At 41.0% G+C, this 24,870-nt stretch overlaps 1 protein-coding gene across 1 annotated transcript in view; it reads right to left on the minus strand.

The window, feature by feature from the left end:
• Positions 1-15,361, minus strand: part of LOC145405521 (carbohydrate sulfotransferase 11-like) — a 49,839-nt gene extending 34,478 nt beyond the window's left edge. Inside the window, exon 1 of the mRNA XM_080276865.1 lies at positions 15,212-15,361. The gene's annotated coding sequence lies outside the window, so the exon portion shown is untranslated. The remainder of the gene's footprint in view (positions 1-15,211) is intronic.
• Between the last annotated feature and the right edge of the window lie 9,509 nt (positions 15,362-24,870).

Consider the following 24,870-nt stretch of genomic DNA (forward strand, 5'->3'; position numbering starts at 1 on the left):
AGCACACGTGTCGACGCGCCCTAATAGACGAAATTACAGAGGTGATTATATACGGAGGGTGTTTCGTTAGATAAATAAATATAATAAATTCATACAGGGTGGTATCTTGTGTGTTGGGGGATGGTCAGTTTGCTGGTGTGGGATTAAGTTTTTTAAGGACTAAATAAAAATAAACAAAGAAGTCTGGGGGTAATTACTTAAGGAAGGATTTTGCCACGTTTGAACTGGTGAAGAAAGGAGGGCATGGCACGAAAATGAAGCGTTTGGGGAAGAGAGAGAGAGAGAGAGAGAGAGAGAGAGAGAGAGAGAGCAAATGTAACAGGTAAAAATGAAAAAATAAACAAACAGAAACTACAGGATCCCCACACTACAATTGACTGATGGGTAGACTAGGGTGTTTTTTTTTTTTTTTAAGTTGAATATAATCGTCCGGAGGAAGCAATAACATAACAAAAAGTCAGACGATTTATCTCTCGTAGCGGTGTTCAAGATTAGGAAAGCCGCTCGAACTAAGAGGGAATCATCATTTTTATTAGTAGTAGTAGAAGTTGTTGTAGCAGTAGTAGTAGTAACAGTAGTAGTATTAGTAGTAGTAGTGGTAGCAGTAGTAGTAGTAGTAGTTGTAACCCCAGGCTTATCTGAAAGTGGACCCAGTGGACTGCAAACTAGTTATTCTTCTATACGCTGTCCACAATCCTCCTTTCAGGGGACAGGATGGTAACTGAAGGACACTTGTATAACCAGGCAGAGGATCTGCCCGGTTACATCAATGCCACCACATGAGGGCGCCCCTCTCCACCACCGATCTCATGGGGTGACTAGACAAAATATAAGGCAGAAAACTTGTTGGGTGAGTTCATTTTATTTTTTCCCCCTAATTCGACCTTGATTCTACTTCCTCCCCACCCCACCTACCTTCCAGCACGTATCATTAGCATTATCATCATCAACCAGAGTTATCTTCCTCATCACAGCAATTTTTCACCATTATCATCATCACTATCATCATCATCCCTCCACTCTACATCACCTCATTTAGCTGCTGTACATAACAATCTTTAACACCATCACAATCACCACCACCACCACACCACCACCACTACTACTACTACCACCACCATCACTACTACTACTACCACCATCATCATCATCATCAATCAATCGATCAATATTCCTGGCTGTAAATTTAACTACCTAACTTATCTCTGTCTATCTTTAAAGGCTAACACTTGATATTAGACAAAATTCAATACGTAAGTGCCTATTACACAAAGGGGTAATTTCTCTCTCTCTCTCTCTCTCTCTCTCTCTCTCTCTCTCTCTCTCTCTCTCGTTGTCCTATGTATATTTATTTGTCCCGTGTATACTGTATATATATTCGCCCTAGAACAGACCTTGGATGATATCTAGCGTGTGTGTGTGTGTGTGTGTGTGTGTGTGTGTCTGTGTGTGTGTGTGTGTGTGTGTGTGTGTGTGTGTGTTCAATACGGAGGCATTATGTGTTTGGTGTCTTTTCTGTCTGTCTGTCTGTCTGTCTGTCTCTCTCTCTCTCTCTCTCACTCTCTCTCGTGTGTATACTTGTGCAGTGGTTAGACGTCTTTATCTATGTTTTTACATGATGTGTTAATGATTATGCTCTCTCTCTCTCTCTCTCTCTCTCTCTCACCATAAGCCTTACCACACCCCTCACATATCCCCTCCGGCCCTCACATGTAAACAAACCCTTCTCGGCTCGACTACAAGGAGCCACTATGGAGAACACGGCATCTTGAGCATTTTTCGGCTACACACACACACACACATACACACACACACACACACACACACACACACACACACACACACACACACACAAGAATCTTACATACCAAGAGTGTTTTTGCCTTAAGTGAGTCTTGCTAGAAAGATCAGCCTATATATGAAGTTCAAGTTAAGCCGAGATTGGCAAAAGGAACACTTAAGTCCAGCCTCCTCTGAACGTGAACCAAGTGGGCTGTAAGTTGAAGTTGCTCTCCTCCTGTAGTGCACCCTCTTCCTATCGGGGGATTGGGAGGGAGATGAAGGACGTTTATATAACCAGGCACCTGAGCCATCCAGTTATATCCATACCACCACGTGAAGGCGTCCCTCTTTTTGGGGGGATAGTGAGAGAGCTGAGGGATGTTTGTATAAACAGGTGACGGAGCCCTCCAATTATAGCCTATCGGGGCCACCACGTGAAGGCGTCCCTCCCCACCATCACTCTATAAACTGCATGAACTCCATAAACTGCATGTTGGCTTATCATAACAGCTATAAAACTGCTCAGGGTACACTGTGGTCATGGAGGTACTATTTATAACACACAACCTTTGTACCAGTGGCTGCTATGACGGACAGGGAGGAACACGTGCTGGGTACCAAGTTGAGGTGAAAACAATATAGCATTACATTCTAGTGTTTACCTATTGTTGCAACTCTATTCATTTATTCAAGACGGAAAGAGGGCAATTTTAGGCCTAGTTAAACACTGTTACCATATTGAGCTTTGAAATATTTCCGTTAACAGACAGTTTTTCAGGTCAGAGGTCAAGGCCAGTGACCCCATCTCCTCAACCCCCCGACAGTAGGTCAACTTGTGGTCAGTCGCTCACCTCTGGCCTACCATACACCTCTCTCTCTCTCTCTCTCTCTCTCTCTCTCTCTCTCCACCAAATAAACCTCTTCTTTCCCAGTGCTGATATTTTAGATACAGCTTTTGGGCAAGGATGCATATGTTTAATTAAATACATCCATACAGGATGACATAAAAAGACATTCAGATAGATACGAGTACATAGACAGACAGAGACACATATACATGGAGACAGACAGACAAAGATAGACACTGAACCAATTCCGAATGAGGCTCCGAATGCATCAATATGGAAGGTGTGTATTTACCCTACCGTTAGTGCTTACGTGGTGACATGTGATGGTACCGGGTATGTGAAAGGAGGAGGACGCCTGGGATGGATAGAGGAGTGTCTAGTCTAAGCCTCAGAAAATAAATACGTAAATAAAAGGAGAATTAAAATAGGATTACATGTGACAAACCGGATAGCTGTATGACTAAAGATAACGAAACAGGATAGGGGAGGACAGGATGGTGAGAGAGAGAGAGAGAGAGAGAATGTGTGTGTGTGTGTGTGTGTGTGTGTGTGTGTGTGTGTGTGTGTGTGTGTGTGTGTGTGTGTGTGTGTGTGTGTGTGTGTGTGTGTGTGTGTGTGTGTGTGTGTGTGTGTGTGTGTGTGTGTGTGCGCGTGTGTGTGTGTGTGTGTGTGTGTGTGTGTGTGTGTGTGTGTGTGTGTGTGTGTGTGTGTGTGTGTGTGTGTGTGTGTGTGTGTGTGTGTGTGTGTGTGTGTGTGTGACCTCACCATCCTCACCACAACTGTTAAACAACTTTCACCCTCACCACCCAATTTACCTTCACCACGCATCCTACTCCCTATCACCCGTACCACACACACACACACACACACACACACCACTCATCACTTCACACCCATCATCACATTCAACCACCCTCACATCCTTCACCTCACCACTCATTCCCATCTCACTCAAACTCTCATCACTCATCCTCCTATCCACACCAATCTCACCCACAACATCACTTCAACTCATCACTACCTTCATCACTCATCCTTCCCTCACGCCATCACTACCTTCTCATCACTCATTCTATCCTCACGTCATCACTACTCATCGACGTTAAGTAGTAAAAATCATGTCAATTATTCAGATGCTGTTTGAACTCATTTTGTGGGAGAATTCTATGGCATCTTGGCCTGAGATTATGAAATGGACTTGTGAAATATTCTCCTCTCTCTCTGTCTGTCTCTCTCTCTCTACGTACGGTACCTTCCTATCTCCCTCCCTCCCAATCTACCTACCTACCTGCCTACTTACCTACCTACCTTCCTACCTGCCTACCTACCTACCTTCCTACCTGCCTACCTACCTACCTTCCTACCTGCCTACCTACCTACAAGCCAACCAATCTACCTATATTCCGACCTACCTATGTATCTACCCATGTATCTATCTACCTATTCACCTATCTATCTATTCAACTATCTATCTATCCATCTATCTATCTATCTATCACCAACCCCTTCTGCATGAACAAACGAAGGGATCACTACAGTACACACAATATACAAACGCACACAAAAATTATACAGGAAAAGTCAAGAGATAACACTTAATTTTCAGCCAATCATTCTAATCTATCCAGGAAGGGAATTTCTGTGGCAATATATATTACTACTGTTTATGTCTCTTTCACGATTTACACGGGAGAAAAAATTGCTAAAAGTTTGTAAATGTAAACAGTTCTTACTCTTATTTTTTTACAACAATTAGGTTTGTATTGGTTATTGTTCTCCCTCTCTCTCTCTCTCTCTCTCTCTCTCTAAAAAAAAAAAAAAAACATTCAATAATTTTACATACCAAAGAAAATATTTGAAGCGGGATGACTCAGTATTTTAAAGGATTGTGTGTGTGTGTGTGTGTGTGTGTGTGTGTGTGTGTGTGTGTGTGTGTGTGTGTGTGAGAGAGAGAGAGAGAGAGAGAGAGAGAGAGAGAGAGACCACGCTGGTACGGTAGGTGTAACACAGAGAGATGCTGTGGAGAAAGCTGCAAAAAAAAAACTATTACTAGCTTCCCCTCTCCCTTTCCCCAACTTTTTATCTACCCTTTTTATCTACCACCACAGGCGCTGACGAGGAGCCTACACGTGGTGGGGATGTGTACCCTGGGTGAGGCAAAGCAGTTGTGGCGTCCATCCGGGAGCCAAACCACCTATTTCCCTGCACCTCGTCTCTCTCTCTCTCTCTCTCTCTCTCTCTCTCTCTCTCTCTCGTGCCCTAGACCCCTGGTATTACAGACAACGACCTTGCATTAACGGGGCATCTTCGTGTGACGTCATTTGCCTATTCAACCTCTCACCCCTTCTTCTTCTTCTTCTTCTCCTCCTCTTCCTCCTCCTCCTCCTCCTCCTCCAATCCTATATATATTTTTCTTCCATTCTTTATCCACAACCACATATCCTCCTCCACCACTCCTCCTCTTCCCCCTCTACCAAACACCATATTTTCTCCATCACACTTCATTTCTCTACCACACTTCACCACCACACTTCATTTCTCCACAACATTTCATCTCCCCATTTCTCCACCACACTTCATTTCTCCACCACATTTAATTTCTTCATCACACTTCATTTCACCACTAGACTTCATTTCTCCACCACACTTCATTTCTTCACCACTAGACTTCATTTCTCCACCACACTTCATTTCTCCACCACATATCCTCCACTACACTTCATTTTTTTCACCACTTCATTTCTCCACCACTCTTCATTTCACCACTACTTCTACCACAGCTACCCCACTTCTCTCTCACCACACTAGACTATATTAAACTTTATTCTTCTCTCTCCACGGTCAGCTATTCAACCACATACCTAACTACATTCCATCAATTCTCTACGAAGCTCCTTTCCCTACCGACACTGCCACCACCACTACTTTCTCTCTCTCTCTCTCTCTCTCTCTCTCTCTCTCTCTCTCTCTCTCTCTCAACCATCATCATCCCATCACCACCACACCCTACTCTGTCCCTCTCCCTCCACCTCCACTACCATCATCACCCACTTACTCCATATCACACCCATCTGAGAGAGAGAGAGAGAGAGAGAGAGAGAGAGAGAGAGAGAGAGAGAGAGAGAGACGGGGGGGTGGAAGGTCAGGGATATAGCGGACTTATCTGTACGTTTCCATAACCTGTTTTAGCTGTGTGTGTGTGTGTGTGTGTGTGTGTGTGTGTGTGTGTGTGTGTGTGTGTGTGTGTGTGTGTGTGTGAGAGAGAGAGAGAGAGAGAGAGAGAGAGAGAGAGAGAGAGAGAGAGAGAGAGAGAGAGAGAGAGAGAGAGAGGATGGTTCAATGGACAGGATAATGGTTGTGGATATGCAAGACTAGCCAAAAGGATGCACGGGTGGACGGATAGATGGAAGGACGGATGGACGATCGGATGGATGGAGGGAGGGGGGAGGGACGGGGGAGGGAGGGAGAGGTAAGTACACGGAGGGACGCACAGAGATGGTAAGGGGATAAAATGGTGATTGATGGCTGAATAGGAAAAGGTCCCACTGACGTCTAAAATGACACACACACACACAAACACACACACACACACACACACACACACACACACAATGACAGCGCGAAGAACAACGCCATTACTACATTATAAAGAACAGAAATGTTCAACATACACATGCGATACCGTAATAAAACACACACACACACACACACACACACACACACACACACACACACACACACACACACACACACACACAAAATGACAGCGCGAACAACAAAGCCATTATCACATTATAAAGAACAGAAATGTTCAACATACACATGCGATACCATAATAAAACACACCCACACCCACACACACACAATGACAGCGCGAACAACAAAGCCATTACCACATTATGAAGAACAGAAATGTTCAACATACACATGCGATACCGTAATAACACACACACACACACACACACACACACACACACACACACACACACACACACACACACAAACTAACTAAAACGCTAATTACACGTCATCAATCATCACAACGTCCATTAGTTCCAAATGAGCTCTTACCATACTTCCAAATGCTCATACAGGAACCTACCCCATACACGCATTTTACATTCCTTTAGGCTGTTGTTACACCAAACGATTTTCCTCAGCTCTGGGGTGATTTTTTGAGCACGAGAAGTTAGATATTGCCTTCATTAACTCCTTCACTGCCTAAGGTGTGTCGTAAGGGGAATAAAATACCTTGATAATAATTTTTAAAAACGGGTGGGAGAAATACGATACAGATCTAAAGGGATGGGAGAGAATAACGGATTGAAATTGCTGTGTGTTCTGTATATACGGATTTCTGTTTGTAAGTACTGGTGTATTTATTTACTTCTTTGAAGTTAGCAAGACACTGGACATCAGAATTTAGGTGTTTAATAGTACTACGTGATTTTTGAAACAGAATCAAAGACTACACTGTTTCTGTCATAAGCTGGTTCATCTCTCTCTCTCTCTCTCTCTCTCTCTCTCTCTCTCTCTCTCTCTCTCTCTCTCTCACACACACTCACACACACACAGTAATATAACCTACCAACCACTTCCCTTATTTTGGCAGCTGTCTCCTTCAGTCTTCTAACATGCATTTTTTTTTTTCACTCTGCTTTCTTGTCGTATCAGAAGTTACAAAGCTTTATTCATATTCGCAAGCCTTAGTTAATATCCGTACTTTCACCCCTTACATTTCTCTTTTCCCCATCATTCCGCCTTCCTCTCTGTTCCATTGCTCTTTCTTCCTCTCCATCCTTCTTTCTTTTTCTTGTCGCATTCTTGCCTTCTTCCTCCTTTCCCTGTCTCCCTTTTCCTTCCTCTTCCTTCCCCCTTCTCATCCTCCTCGTCTTTCGTGCCACCTCCTTCATCCTCCCCTCAAATCCCATCCTTCCATGCTGCTTTGGAAGGATGGGATTTGAGGGGAGGATGAAGGAGGTGGCACGAAAGACGAGGAGGATGAGAAGGGGGAAGGAAGAGGAAGGAAAAGGGAGACAGGGAAAGGAGGAAGAAGGCAAGAATGCGACAAGAAAAAGAAAGAAGGATGGAGAGGAAGAAAGAGCAATGGAACAGAGAGGAAGGCGGAATGATGGGGAAAAGAGAAATGTAAGGGGTAATGAGATGGGAAAGGTGCTACAAGTTATTTGGGAAGCGGAGGGGAGGGTGTTAAAGAAGGAAATGAGGAGGAGAAAGTAGAGGAGGGGGAAGGGATAGCGTGGGGAGGGGAGGGGAGGGAGGGGGAGGGTAAGGCAGGGGGAGATAGAGGGGGGAGGGTAGAGGAGGGGGAAGGGCGAGTAGAACAGGATGCTGAAGAGGGGAGATAGAAGGTAAGGAGTGGAAGGGAAACGGAAAGGGGAGGGGAGAGTAGAAGGGAAGATTAAGGGAGGGTGAGTAGGGGAGAGGGTAAAGGGAGGAGACAGTAGGAGTGACAAGAGGACAGGAGGGGAAGGGAAGGGGAAGGGCAGACGAAGTGGATACAAGATAAACGGGTTATATAAGTGAAAGAGGAGGGCAGGGAAGGGGAAGATCCTATAGAGGGGAGATAGGAGGTGAGGAAAGGGCAGGAAGAGAGAGAAGCTTAGGTAAGAGTATGGAAAGGAAGGGGAGGGAATTGAATGGAAGGAAAGGGAATGGACGGAAAGCAAAGAGAAAGGAAGGAAAGCAAGGGAAAAGGAAAGGAATGGAAGGGAAGAAAAAGGAAGGAAGGAAAGGGATTGTATGGAAGAATAATAAAAGTGAGACAGGAAAGGTCAGGAAGGTAGGGAGGGTAATCGCAGGATAGGAAGGATGTTATTGAAGGGAGCTAAGAGAGGAGGGGGGGGGAGGAGGGAGGAAAGGAAACGGGGGAGGCTGGAAGGGGAGGAAATGCGGGAGGGTGATAGGGAGAACAAAGGGAGGGGAGGAGGACCGGAAATGGGAGGGTGTCGGTCACTGGTAACTAGGCATGGCGGTCGTGTCTGCCCTCTCTTCACAGGGAAAAAAAAAAAAAAATCGAATATATAAAAAAACAGGAAAACAAATCAAAACAGCACACATGTCCTCACCAATTTAACCATGCCTTCAAAACAGCGTACTTCTCCATTCATTTCACTGTATTTCAAGTCCACATTACTGAGTTTCTCTTTGTATCTCTATCTATCTATCTATTTATCTATCTCCAGATGCATAAATCTTGGACAGGATGAGCACAAACTAACAGCCTCCATGTCACCCTGTCCTCCGTCATCAGGCTGCCCCGCCCCACACCCACAAAACCATTAATCATATAACTCTCCATCCCAACTCTCCATCTCTTCCTATGTCTCCCCCATCTCCTCCTTCTCCACGTCACTCACATACACTCTTCAAGTCAGTCTCTCTTTCTCCATTCCCTCCACGCGGCCAAACCATCTCGAGGTAATAAAAAAAAACTACTACCACTACTACTACTATTACTACTAACCTCGGATGTGTTGGTCTGTTGGCAGCACGATTAACCTATAAATCTAGTGTGAATGGAATAATCTGACCTTCGTAAAGATTCCAGCAGCCTACCAACGAGAGGCTTAGGTTTACGGATCACGGTGGAAGTACCTCATCCATTTATCTATCTATTTATCTATCTATTTATACAAGTATGTGTGTTTGTAGGCAGGTAGGCAGGTAGGTTAGTGAATAAAATCGTCAGCTAGTAACCTCGTTGTGTGAAGTTGTAATACCGTTTTTACTCTAACTTGGCCTAAAATTGCCATCTCTCCATCTCGAACACTAAGCTGTGACAAAAAACTAACACTAGACTGCTAGTCACGAAGAAGTGCTGTCGCAAGGAGTACGAGATAAGAGGCACTGTCTTTTCTACCTCTGAGTTACGTGAAAAGAGTACAGTTTAATTTCAACATAGTGTCCAGTAGCCCAAGGAGAAGATGGGTAGGTTAGGGAATGTATCACTGTAGTACTAGTAGTAAAGCTGTAGAAGTAGTAGTAGTAGTAGTAGTAGTAGTAGTAGTAGAAGTAGTAGTAGTAGTAGTAGTAGAAGTAGTAGTAGTAGTAGTAGTAGTAGTAGTAGTAGTAGTCTAATGTGTACGTGGGAAAGACTAATGTAATGGTATGTCGGTTCTGTACACACACACACACACACACACACACACACACACACACACACACACACACACACAAATGGAACATCAATGAAGTACAGTACGTGCCTACACTGGTATACACACGCCAGAAGATATATAAGGTAGGTAATGATACGCTAATACTGGACACACACACACACACACACACACACACACACACACACACACACACACACGCACACACAAATGGAATATCAATGAAGTGTATATATCGTACGTGCTTACACTGGTATACAAAAGCCAGAAGATATATAAGGTAGGTAATGATACGCTAATACTGGACACACACACACACACACACACACACACACACACACACACACACACACACACACACACACACACACCTATACCATACTCCCTGCCTATTACAGCTCGTCAGAATAATTATTAGTTCCATTAACCTGATTCTCTATGGATTTCTATATGGGTCACTTCACTGGATAGGCTGTTAATAATTTTTCCTCTTCTTACTTGTCTCTCATGTTGGTGAATCCTACCTCACCCCGTCTTTAGGTGGGAAAATTGACCAGGATGAGTGATGAAGATGGTGGTGGTAATGATTAGTAGTAGTACGACGGTGGTGGTGGTGGTGGTGGTGGTGGTGGTGGTGGTGATGTTGATGATGATGATGATGACGATGATGATAAAATTATAAAGATCGACAAAAAAACAACTTAAAAATGCATGTGTTGATGTGGATATGCCGGACAGTGTAGGAAGTACCTTGATACAGTTAGCCCATGTGGAGAGAATACTGAATGAGAGACCGACTGGGAGAGTATGTGAGTGGGGTGGACAAAAGGTGAATGTACTGGAGTGTTAGCAGTACTGTACTTTGTGTCAATGCGGAGAGAGTGGAGAGTGAGGATGACTAAGAGAGTGTATATGAGTGAGGTGGAGGGGAAGATGGGAAGGGAGAGGCCGAGGAAGAGATGGAGGGACTGTGTGGAAAGGGATATGAATAGGGGTAATGTGAGTTAAGGGGAAGGCACTTTGATGGCAGAGGACAGGGTGACAAGAGAAGGGGGAGATGGGGAGGGAGAGGCCGAGGATGAGATGGAGATATGTGGTGGGGATATATAAATGAGGGTGGTGTGAGCTGGGGAGAGGGCAGCTTTACGGCAGAGGACAAATATCAACAGATGTATTGGTCTTTCCGATGTTGTTTGATCTGCGATAGGTGACAAGCCTCATAACTACTGTATGAGGTAAAGACAAGGATAGAATAACGGGGAAAGCGATTTGCTTGTGGTAACTCCTTCCGGGATTATGACATCTGGGTATAGATAGATGGATAGACAGATATAGACAGATAGAGAGATAGACAGTGACAGATAGACAGAGATACACAGACAGACAGACATACAGGGAGGTAAGTAGGCAAATAAATAGACAAACAGACACAAGCATCATAATAATAATAATAATAAAAAAAGGGGGCGTCTGTTTCACATAACCTAGTACTGTTTCAACCGCATCCAACTGTACCCACATATTTCAGTCATGCAACCGTTGTATGAACCCGAGTGTAATTTTGCACCTGTTTCCGCATACTGGTCTGAAATTGCGGAAAATTTCGGGAAGCCACCGTTACCCCCAACCGCTGTCCTAAGGCTGCACTTGTAAACGTCGAAAAGGAACTGTACTTGATAGGAAGAGGCATGTGGTAGCGATTCTTTATACCCCCTCCCCCACTCTCTCTCTCTCTCTCTCTATCTATCTATCTATCTCGTAAATACTGAAAAGGAACTGTACTACGGATGAGGCTTGTGGTGACAATATTTTTTTTCTCCAATATTTTTTCCCCTCCAACGTCATTCCGCCATATGTACCGGAAGTGTCCGTACAGTGTGCTCTCACGAAAAATTATATTTCCACCCTTTTTTGAATTTTAATATTCCTCTATGGCGACGCTGACCTTTGTTGTTATGCTGTCACGATGTTTTACTGTAGGTCTATTCAATCAATCAACCCCAAAAGCTTCCAAGTGCAGCAAACGCCATGCATTTTGAGACACTGGTACATATAAAAGAGAGAAAACTCTGAAAACCATGGACTCTTGAGATATATGGCGGCCGAAAACAGAAAACAGCTCTCCACGTGTGTACCCTTACCACTAATGGCTATTGCACACATACATCGGCGTTAGGTCACGTCCATACCAAATGCTTGTAGGTGCGGTCGGGTGTGGGCGAGACCTATACTCTGTTCACTGTACCTTGGCGTAAAATTGAAGCAAAATAACACCCAGGCAAACACCTATCTTTCTTCACACACACACACACACACACACACACACACACACACACACACACACACACACACTCAAAGTAACTGTATTTACAAGCAACTCCCTCTCCCTCTCTCTCTCTCTCTCTCTGGGTGCTTAGATATGCTGTTTTTCTCTGGTTTCCCCGTATTTCACTGGCGCAGGTCTGGCTGATTACTTTTGCACTCTCTCTCTTTCTCTCTCTCTCTCTCTCTCTCTCACACACACACACACACACACACACACACACACACACACACACACACACACAAAACCACATCGTTATACGGGGTTGTCCAGTATACAGAGGCTGTCCGGTTTAGAGAGGTTCAAGGGTCACACACTTCCTGTCTAACCTACCGTGCGTGAGAAATTTTAACACCTGTGTGCACGCCGACTGTCGGTTGTTTTCAAGTGTCAGGTGTAGGTCTTAACAGGCAACGGTACAAATGAAAGAATTACAGCGAGCGAAAAAGTCTGCCAACCATACTACATGTACTCCTCTGCATCCACTTCATTAGGCAGGTCCGTCACTTTCCTCCCTAACACATGATATCTGAGAGAATCAAGTGCTATGGGAGAAGGAACATACCAAGCTTGTCTCAAGGTGGAATATTAGGCGGCAATGGAAAGAGAGAAAGAGAAGACGTGAATTATTCGGCGAACTTTTGTCCCCACTTATAAGGCTACCCACATTGAAACAAATAAGTAAAAAAACAGCATCCATTTGAACACTTCATGGCACTATGCTAGAGAGATAACCTATGATATATACCCCTTCTGACTCTTGGTAAATAAAAGTACAAATCATCATCATCATACACCTCCCTTCCCATCCCTAGGTGTGTGTGTGTGTGTGTGTGTGTGTGTGTGTGTGTGTGTGTGTGTGTGTGTGTGTGTGTGTGTGTGTGTGTGTGTGTACAGGTGAGAACAGCTTCCATCAAGTTTTTCACACGACGGTCGACACTGGGAAAAAATCACACCTCGGCTTTCCTTGAGTGGCAACTAAACGATTACCGGTACTGTCATGTCTCGCTCGATTCTGTTGTATTTTTCTCGTGGGACTCCAGTGCTGGTAGGGCGTAACGTAACTGGTACCGGTATATTGGTTTACTGTGTGCCTGTCTAGATATCGGTTAACTGGTATTGGAGTACTGGTTAACTGGTGCAGGTATACAGGTAAACTGGTACTTTTATACTGGTTAACTGGTACTGGTACTGGGATACTGGTTAAATGGTACCGAAATACTGGTTAATTGTGTGCTTGTCCAGATATTGGTTGACTCTTATAAGCAGATTATATGTTTTACTCTAACGTCGCCTGAAACAGTCATCTCTCCATCCTGAATGCTAAGTTGTATAAAATGATTAACACTAGAATATGATGCTAGTCATGAAGAAGTGCTACGGCAAGAAAACAGATCGTATATATTTCTCTGTCACTGACCTAAATTAAATGTGTTAGTCACGAAGAAGTGCTAAGGGAAGTATGTAAAGCCCTTGTATATTTCTGCCACAGATCCACGTAAATTGCAAATGGACGAAAATTTAAGCTAAAGGTAAAAATAGAACTGTTACATGACGCTGCCTGTGACACAACGCTACAATTCTACACGGGTCTCCCCTAAGATGAAGAAAACAAGTGCAAAAATCTTAAGACGTTATCCTCCTTGATGTGTTGGGGTAAGTTATTTTTCTTTTTTACTTTATTTCATTTTTATATATATATTCATTCGTTTATACGGAGGTCTTTTTTCATTTTTGCCTATTCCCTCCACTCTTGGAGAACTGAGGGAGGAGGCATGGTAGTGTGTGGGTGTGTTAAAATTTTTAATAAACAGTTCTATTTAAGGTCCTGTTCGTACTAAACAAAGTTCCTGACAAGACTCTCTCTCTCCCCTGGTTAATATTGCAGTTTTAGTCCGGTTTCTCAGTATTTCACCAGCGTCTGGCTGATTACTTCTGCAGTCTGTCACACACACACACACACACACACACACACACACACACACACACATAATCTCTCCTTGTTAAGTGAGCATCGCATTAATTATTCTGGCTCACATAAGTTTAATTACTCTTAATGTTTATGAACGGATTATGGGACTTAGTTAATTTGTCACCAGCAATTCTTTATCTGTAACAAAATTTCAGTATGGACATGGAACCTGGAGTTAGAATACATAACCTGCTTTACTGTACATTAACATTATATACAGTAAAACTCAAATGGACCTAAAATAATAATAAACCCTGGGTATACATAAATTTCCCTCAACACAAAGCAAATTAGAAATGAAATTATATGAAACAGCCTATCTTTACTATATACTGTACTGGATTTAATAACTTTACATAGGCTACATATAACCCCAGTTAAAATAAAATATATACTTAACTACATAACTTTCCATTATAAAAATAATGCAGATCACACTATTGCAAGATTTGATAATGCGTCAGTGCAACTCTCAGTTTCAAGAACAAGGACAGTGAAAGTGATGAGGTGGTGGAGTGGGGAGACGCGGTGGACATGTGGATCACCCAAAATTCCCCAAAATATATTCGAAAACGTTGAAGAATGGTATTGGATCGGACTTTAATTAACAGACCATTCTCTCAGGCTCCCACGACATACTGCAAAGATCAAAGCAGGGAAACGTGGATCTAGTTACCAAACATACATTCCAACCTATTGTAGTTTGCCATTACACCGGTTCCTCTGACATGCTCTCATATGAATAAAACCGTAGACGTTAACCGAAATGGAATGCGTGAGTTGGTCCAACCGTGAGAAGGTTGAGGATGACTACCATGCAAGCATCTGTGATTTACTCACAGCTAGATAAACTCGTCTGGCAACTGCTAGAATAGAATGAGTCGTCCCAACCATGAGATTAAATGGCCAACGTACAACTTTGAAATGCCAGTATATCACGTAAGCTCTGCCACTGCTTGCTGATAAACATATGCTTCCTGACTGACTTAAAGCTATAGAGTAACCAGTAATAACAAATTCGTAATAAACCTAGTCTATATATAGTTGTATGATGTAAACAACACACATTAGCAACACGCCAACTTAAAATAATAAGCATCGTCTGTGGTCTTTCACTTTCCTTGGCTTCCAAAAACTTCCTTTTACTTACCTAGAGAGGCTCAGCTGTACATCATACTCTCAATCGGTCGTCAGTATCCTTGGAGAAAGTAAAAGAAAGCTTCATTCACGTTTTTCAACCCATAGGAGAAGCATGGGTAAAAGTAGATCCGGAGGCAGCTCGATCGTACTACCACTTCGACGTCGGATGCACGACTGCTCTCGGAGAAAAGTTGGCAACATCCTAATGCGCACTCATGGTTGCCCATTTCTCGTTTTCTACGGACATTTTATTTTTGTTTCGTTCACGCGCATCCTGTTTTCTTCAGTTTCATTTATTTAGATGATGACGTTATATGCTACATTTAGTAAGAGTAAAGTTAGGCCAATATAATGTTGTTGAAGCTTAGTGGAAAGAAATTGTCAGTCGATTTCGTCGCCTTAAATTATGGCCAAGAATATACGTAACTAGCGTTCTCATATTAAAGTACAGTGCGCGTGTGTGTATGGTTCAGACTCTTATAAAACAAACTAGTAAACTATCCTGCTCATGCTCCACTTTCCTCACCGTTAATTGCAAGCAGTAAATGAAGTTGTTTATCATCACGGAGCAAACTAACCGTAGTAATTATGCAGATACATGTCACCAAATTACACTGGCCGCGCGATGCTGCGTGGGGGGTGGGGGTAATCTTATGTTCGGAATATCATTCTGTCTGTTTATCTCTTGGTGTGGGAAAAGAAAAAGTCCGATTGGGCCATGCTAGATGGAAGGGTTGAGGGTCTTCCCAAAAATTATTATTATTTTTTTTTTTAGAACGCTAGGTTAAAGGTCAAGGCCACACAGGGAAGCCTACTTACAGTAAATAGTTTTGATGCAACTGCTACTACTACTATTCAGGATACCACAAGATTAATTCATTCAGTTTCAGAAGGCGACTCTGTGGTATAAAATATGATAACTGCCAATACCATTTCGCTCCCTTCGGAGTGTTGGGGTCAGATGCTAGGCTTCCGTAGGCCAAAAGTCCAAAATATTTTTGAGTAGAAAACCAGTCTACGTCCCTGGTAGCATTTCATCATCTTCATCTCCGATGGCTTGGACCATCCTGGAACCCCTCGACAGGAGATAGCCATGACGTGCCTCCAGACTACCTTGTCTTCACATATGCCTTTTCATAAGCTCATACCGCACTGGACAGGGAACCTCAACATTAGTTATCCATTAACATAATAAAAGACAGCCAAAACCAAAAGTTCACCAACATTATCTCTGCTGGTTGTAGCAATGGAGGATGTTACATGAAATATTTATTATGAAACTGCAATATGAAGCACACAACAAAACAGTATGAAAATAAAGGATCCTCTCTGTTGTTTGGGGAGGAATGAGAATTAAAGAAATGAGGACACACTGCAGGCCGAGAATTGTCAACGAGCTTTTGCTCTTCGCTCATGGCTGTACTGTACCTATACTATGAATACACTACATGCTGCATAATGCATAAAGGAAAACTAAAATTAGCTTAATTCATACATTTATTTAAAATAGTATCATTATGTATGCATTCTTAAGTAAACTTACTATGTACATGATTTGGTGCATATTCATCCTTTTGACCTGTTCATATATCGCAGTAGACATGCATCCTCTCACACCCACAACTGGAGCTCACCATCATTCACTAAAAAAAATGATGCTAAGCTGGACACCCTGAAGTACTGACCTCTTTCTAATTACTTACAGAAAAAAATTACACATGCAGGTAATCACTGGGCAACATATAAAACACTGACAATGAAGCTGAACTGTTTATAATTAAGTTTATACTGCATCTTTATTTTCCATCATTACCTCCACTCTCATGGAATCAAAATTTCTGTTACGCTAATAGCAGTACCGGTGGTATCTTCAACATAGTGAAGAAATGCTGATATACAGTGAATAACTGATAACCTTTTCAGTACAATGAAGTATTTCGTATTTACCATACTTCTTCCTACCTCCATATGGTTTTATTTATTTTACAAGAGTTTTTTTTAATTCAGGGGTTGGTTATAGTCTTCACTAATCCCTGTACTACACAATATCCCCCTTAGGATTAAAAAAAAAAAAAAAAAAAGTCTGGACATAGCAATGACAAACCAATAAAACAGGACTGCGTGTTGAACAGGTTAACTGCAATAAATAACTCAAAATTACATATACAGTACAATCTAGCATTATGCACCACAAGAAATAAAAAAGATTATGTACATATACTAGTCTTTTGCTAACCCAAAAAATCTAACAGCCTATTTGCTCCTTAGACAATTGTACAGAAATATGGTACTGTTATTTTGATTGGCAGACAGGAACATTTTCATATATGGAATGTGCAACAAATTTTCTTCTTTGTGAACAAGTATCTACAATATACACTTTCATTCATCTCCCTTTTCTCTCCTTTTGAGCAATCTCTTATTTTGTCCTTTCCACCAATGTGCTCCTTAATTTTACAAGTTTTAAGCCAATTTCACAATGTTTCTGAGTATTGGACTATGCCTATTCTAACAGCCTAAATTTATATTCAAGACAGGACTCAAGCTAGAATCAGTGATAGCAATATTTATCCTGCAAACATTACTGATAATTCATCAACCTACCACAACCTCACACAGCATTTCACTAATGACTGTATTTACTAAAGGCAGATGATGTTTTGTGGAGCTTAATCTGTTGATCCAATAATGTATTTTTATTTCATTTTTGTTACCTTCAGATGATTATATTCAGCTTAGGGAAATAAATCAGGCTGTGAATGAGTCAATAGATACTGTTTCTATCTCTGTCACTTCAAATCGTTTCTCCAAAGTTAACAAAATTATCTTGAGGTAACAAGATTACACTTACGATATGCATCATTGGATTCCACAGGTCAATAATCAAGTGTTGTAGGTGAAGTATAAAGTACAAATTGTGCTGCTGCAAAGCACCAACACAACCTGGGTACACTGGCTTCTGAATTAATTGAATATATCAGTGGTACCAGCTACGAGGGAAGTATAAAAAAAAAAGTACTGTATATTCTAGATTATGGTTTGCCAAATCTTCCACCACTGCTGCTTCTCATTTTGCTTTTATGGTATATCTTGCTATGTTAAAGGAGGCCTGGTATGTTTCCTGCCAACAGATAATAATTTTTGATATGATGCATCAGGAAGGAAAGTGATGGACATGCCCTATGTGTAAAGCAAATGCAGGGGAATGGTATGCAAACTTTTGACCTTGACTGTATATATGACAAGTCACATACCAAAGGATATTACATGAAAACTGAACTGGATGAAAAGCAAAATAATTGTGTTTTACTAAGCATAATAGCAGCTTGGCTGGCGTATGGCATCAAGGCAACCAAAGTAAAACATTACATAGAGACTGTCGGTCTACATAGTTCTGAATTTTATTTCTATTTATGTGAAAATATAAATAATGTCAATTTAGGAAAAACTCATATTAAAGGCACTACAAAACCATCAGTGAAGCAATGGCACTCAGGAAGATCAGTGTATTAGTATATAAGGGAACTAGATTCATTTACATGTAAAGGTAAAATGCCAATATCTTCTGTATTTTTTAATTAACTACTATGGCATGAATAAAAAACTGGTGGGATATGCTTCATCCTGTAACTAAGTATTCAGTCTGTGGAAAATTAGCTGGTGATTATTTCTTTACTTTGTTTATAACATCAGAATAACCATATCAACAGCCTGAAGAGTCATGCACTGTACAGTAATACTTTATAAACTGAATGAGATACACATCCCACCACTGACTTTGTCTTGATTTCACAGTGCCATGAACTGCTCAAGTGGATGAATTATCCCTACATATGAAAATATTCTTACCTGAGAAGATAACATTTCTGGCCAAACTTGGGAAGAGGGTCCAAGCCAGGCCTGAACTTCTGTATCATCTCAACATACTGTACATTTCTATAAGTGTGTATTCTTTCAGTTCAATACCAAAGTCCAAGAAGGCTGATACCTCATTCAAAACTTCAGTCCCAGGCACCAACAAAGACTACTGTACAGACCTGATCCTGACTGTATCAATGATGAATGCACTAAAAGGTCTTCCACAAGTGCTTGGAAAGAATGTAATGCTTGGTGTGGAGGTGGTTCATTCACTCTTATCAAAGTTTTACTCATTCTGAATGATGATATAACAGTCAGTCTTGTATTACTCCATGTGAGATGTAGGAACCAATGATTTTACCAACCTAGTGGTTAGAACATTTCCAAGTCAGATCATTAGCCCTACCACATGCATAGGATTGTATGTTAATGGAGGTCTTTTGATATCATCAAGACCTTTTTTCCCCACCTAAGAACAGGGTAAGGTACGATTCACAAATGAGGGTCAGTGAAATGGACAAGATAATCATTCAAATGTCACTCAGGCCTCTAGAATCCTGGCTTCACCTCACAAGGCAAACCACCTGCACTTCTTCTAGAAGAAGTCTTTCAATCAACAAGTACCACCAAGGGTGGCATGGTGGTCATCTACCCTCAAGTATACTGGATTTCAGTTCTCCACATCTCAAAAGGAGTGATATGAGACTCACTATTTCATCCTTCTACAACTCCCTATTTGGATGCTTGCTATTGCTCATGTTATACTAGGTACATATTCAATTTTCAGAGCCTGATATCCCCTGATGATACAAACCTAAACTGCCATCTTTTCACATAACATCACCTTCCTGTTCACCTCACCTGACTAGCTGCATACAAAAACAGAATCATGCCGAATATATATACAAAAATCTTATCCTTGCTAGTTAAATACAGAAAGTTTTTTCATGATAGCTCATATTACCTATAAAAGGCTTCATAATATTCTGAATGTTGCACAGAATCAGGTATAAACATAATACAGTATAAACCGATAAAATATTCGAAGCTTACAAATTATGTGAACTCAAAACTCTTCTATACATCCGTCTTTTATAAAACAGCACTGGTATCACTTGAAAAAAAAAAAAAAAAAAAAGTATCATACAATTATACATAGGAAAAAAATGGGTGAAACTTAATCATTTGGCTAATGAAAGAGAATTAAAATATTGCTCCAAGTCAAAGAGGTAAACAACAGGTATGTACTTTAGATATGACAATAAAAAACAATATTTACAGAAATCAAATGTACAAAAAGTTATTACAAGTATATTTAATGTAGTAAAAAATATACATGGTCCAAGATTTGTTTGGTTTAGACTAGTCTTCAATGTTGCATAAGTAAGCCAACATCACCACTTCTATACATGACATTCCCTTCCTTTTCCTCTCCTGTCTTTCCCTTAGTCTTACCCTCCCTCTTGCTACGAACTTTCTATGCATGATACAGCACTTTTGCCCCCCTTTTCCCTCCAGTCTCTCCCCTCTCTTTTGGGACTTCTTTTATAGATGATACACTACATTTCCTCTCTTCTCCCCTCCTGGTTCTTCCCCAGCTTTACCATTTTTTTCATTCTGGCAGTCTTTCCTCCTTTTTCTGCTCCCATCTCTCCCCTAACCTTACCCTATCGTCTCTCTTTAAGACCAATTTTCTTTCCTTTTCTTCTTCTGTGTCTCCCCCAGCAGTACCCTTTCTCCTTCCTTACCTACCATATCTATCATGTGTCTGATACATTATTCTGTTCATTCAGGACAGCCATAGAGAAAATAAAATATAACCTTGACTCAACTGCAATCCTAGTCTACCATTCATTTCTCTATACACAATATACAGTACAGTACACAAATGGGAATTCTCCATACATTCCAACAACACATGTCAGTTACTACAATAAACTCATTTTGCACACACCCAATTGGATTCACATCCCCTCTACACCCTACACACTTTCTCTCCGTTACCTATTTCTCTAAGTAACTCCATATGTTCATCATCATCATAACCGTCACAAGCATAATTATTTCCCTGCATAAACAATACTTGGGTCCCTCTAGCATTGGCCACATTCTATTAGAAGTCGATGATAATTATGAATCATCATTGTTTCATAGTTGGGAACAAAAGTTACACAAATATTCATCCCTTCTACTCTCGACTTCCTATAGTGTCTAACATTCCTAAGCTTAGGGAGGCTTGGTATGTTTCTCTGTTCATTTATGATTCTTTTTGATATGGTGCATTAGGGAGTAAAGTGACAGTCATGACCCAAGTGTGAAGGTGTCGCAGTGGAATTGCGGGTGAACATATGTTCCTGGCAGTACCAATATCTGTTACACCAATCACTGCCTTTTATGGCAGCACTCTTTCTCCGACAACCTCAATTATCCTCCCATCTTTGTTTTCTATACTTCCTGAGTACATCTACTTTACATATCTTCACTTTTCTAGTTCATTGTCTTTCTGTCCTTCTTCAACTTCACTGTAACCATCACAACTTATTTCCATCCTCTCCTTTGCTGCACTGTTTTTCCCACTGCCTCATTCATCATGCCCTCTGTATTCACTACACTTCAAAAATATTTTGAATACATTCATTCCTCGTTTAATTCCCTTCCTTCAGCTCCACTGTACCCTTCTCATCTACTTTCATACTCTCTCCCTCCATACTTAATACAGTACAGAAGAAGTCTTTGTCATAAGATAATGCAATAAAATCCCACTTTTATAAAATCATGGTTCACCTTTTTACTCACTGGCACAAAACATCCTCCTGAAAATATGAAAACGTGTAATTTTAATAGAATTTTTGAGATCACACTATTAAGATAGTCTACTTTAAAACTCTCCATGGGTTCTAGAAAATGAATAAAAATATAACTAGAATACCTGTGTATCAAAAATCACACCGTACAGAACTAGAGGGTCATCATAAAAGTACCTGACATACAATGTACTACATACAGTCTTGGAATATTACTGACAACATCCTGCTTCTCTCGTAAAGTCTGGTATACAGAAAATCCAGTGGTAGGGTTGATATGTTGTGATTAAGAGGAGTGAGTGGATCAAAAAGGAATTACCATCATTATCATCATCATCATCCTGACCTTTTCTCTCACCTAATACTGTATTGGGATGAGCAATCTTCATCAATTTATAGCTCTATATGTTTCTCATCAGTTAAAGAGGTTCCCAGTACCAATTCCTAACCAGTTTATATCAGCAAATAGCATATACATAATTTCTTCTATGGAATTTACATAAGCTACCGGTATGTTGATATTTGGAAAAAAAAAAAAAAATGTAAAAAGCATAGTACAATAAATTGCTAGAAATGGGTGCTCAAAAACATCCTCAGCTGATGAGAATATTGTAATAGTAGTAGCTGTAGCCCTAGGTTCAACTGAAATGTGAACCCAGTAGACTGCAGGCTGAAGATGCCCTCTTCCTACAGTCCATCAACCGCCTGTGGGATACAGAGGGAGTCAAGGGACAACTGTATAACTGGGCAGTGAAGCCACAAGGTTATATCAGTGCCATCAAAAGAACGTGTCCCTCTCCAGCACCACAAGAGTATCATGCAACTCGTAATCACTTAGGATGAGTGGTCATCTACATTTCCATCTGATTCATTCACTCAAGTTAATCCATAAACACAACAGAATCCATTAAAAATGTTCTCTCTGCTACTCTATCACCACAACACTATTGCGACACTGATTATATAAATAAAAAGTCAGGCAAATATACATAAAATCCTACAGATGAAAGGATGAGGGCAGGTTGCTGATGTGGCACTTAGTAACCTCCTCAATCTGGTGACACTGTTTATTATTATTATTATTATTATTATTATTATTGCTGCTAATTCAGTGATTTTATTCAGGTTATGGAGAGCTCTCCTACTGATGGGTTAATCCTCCCTGTGTTTTGAAAATCTGTTTTGCACAACAAAAGTTTCTCTTATTGGAGGTTTTCACAAGCACTGTATACATATGATGTCTGCCACTTAAAAAATAATAAAATTAAAATATGAAGTACATTTATAATCTCAATGCTTTCTTGTCCCCGGCAGTGAAGCACATTTATGGTATGTGTGGCAGGAGGGTGGGTAAGACCATGTAAGGATGATAGTGACCATGGGAGGAAGGTACCAAGTGTTTCTTGGTGAGGCAAGAAAAACTGACAGGTGGCTGAAGATCTGACAGGCCATCAAATCCTGACAGGATTAATTAAAGTTCTTTCTAACTCCTCCAGTTCAGAAAGCCTCTTTTGAGCTGAAGAAGAGCCTCTAAAAACAGCAAGAATAAAATACGAAAGATGTCACCAGAATGAGGTGATTAATGGAACAGATTTTGATTCACAGGCCCTAGCATTCCCTGGCAGACACTCTCTTTGATTGCCTGTGTCAGTGGAAGTCACCTCGAAAAACATCTGCACCTATGTCTGATAGACTGCTGGATGATTCTGATATGCCCTAGAGGCCTCGAGTTAGCCAGAACTAACAGCCATATTCAGGGAAAGCCACATATGAACTCAGATTGAAATTATGTCTCTGCAATCTTGAATAAAAATTGGAAGTGTCTTTATCTGTCTGTATTAGTCCATATTACCTACACTGCAGGACTCCAGACCTCCCCAGAGGAAAAATGACAGCCAAAAATAATTCCTTCCCCATACAGGCAATGTCTGAATAGGGAAAGGGTTTCCATAGGAGGGGTGGTGCATGTAAAAAGTCAGAATGTTGTAATAGCCATTTTGCATGTCAGAGACTATACTGGTACATTTATGTCATCAGTAGAATGGATAGGGTACAAACACATGAAAGAACACACTACCAGCACCCACTTTAAATGTGCAGCACGGATAAGGTTCCAACACCAGAAACAAGGATATAAATCAACCAAAAGAGAAAGTGCTAGGTAATCTTTAAACAGTAAAATTAGTTATAGTTTCTAGCCAACACTGTGAATGCAACTGTCCATGAATATGGCTGCACATTATTTGAGACACTGATATGGCTGGGAGTATGGTAGCTCTGAATGGGTTCTTAGCCCCTTCAGTAAGACAAAGACTTTTGCATTTTACTCTTGCTACCACCAGGCAGTTTTATTCAAGTTAGCTGAGGAGGGGGGACACTGGTAGTAAAGGGGTTTTTATGGGAATATTTTTTAAGCTTCTCATTAAGATAGGTCTAGATCATCATCATCATCATCATCATCAACCTGACTTCTCATCCTCAATCCATCCTTAGGATGATGATGATGATAATAAAAAGATGGGGCAAAGTTTCCACCTAATGATAGGTAACACTTAAAAAAAAAAAAAAAAAAAAAAAAAATCATCTGGCAGAAGCAAGGATAACACAGAAGAAACCACTGTACTGAAGGAACTAAGTCTTCCTGACAGCTCATAAGGCTCACATGGATCAACAAACCCATGATGAAGGCAATAATCTCTCGTGCCGTCTATTGCTTCATTTTCTATAAAACTACACATGTTGACCCATTCAGTATGATGACATATTTTTTTCAATATACTCCTGCTATCACTGATTTCGTTCAACTCTGGGAAAGCCTCTCACATTGCAAGTGCTAATGAAGGTTATAATAATTCCTCCAGTTAGGAAAAAGTCTCTTAAGTGGATTAAAAATGTCTGGAGATGGCAAGACCAAAATATAATGTACATGGGATTGAAAGATTTAATCACTTCAGTCCAAGTATGCATTTTTATCTTCTACTACTGCTACACTTGGAAATTTTCTTTG

The sequence above is a fragment of the Coenobita brevimanus genome, chromosome 67 (assembly GCF_032717465.1).
Source record: "Coenobita brevimanus isolate Jiangsu-jjx chromosome 67, ASM3271746v2, whole genome shotgun sequence".
In the NCBI taxonomy this organism is placed as follows: Eukaryota; Metazoa; Arthropoda; class Malacostraca; order Decapoda; family Coenobitidae; genus Coenobita; species Coenobita brevimanus.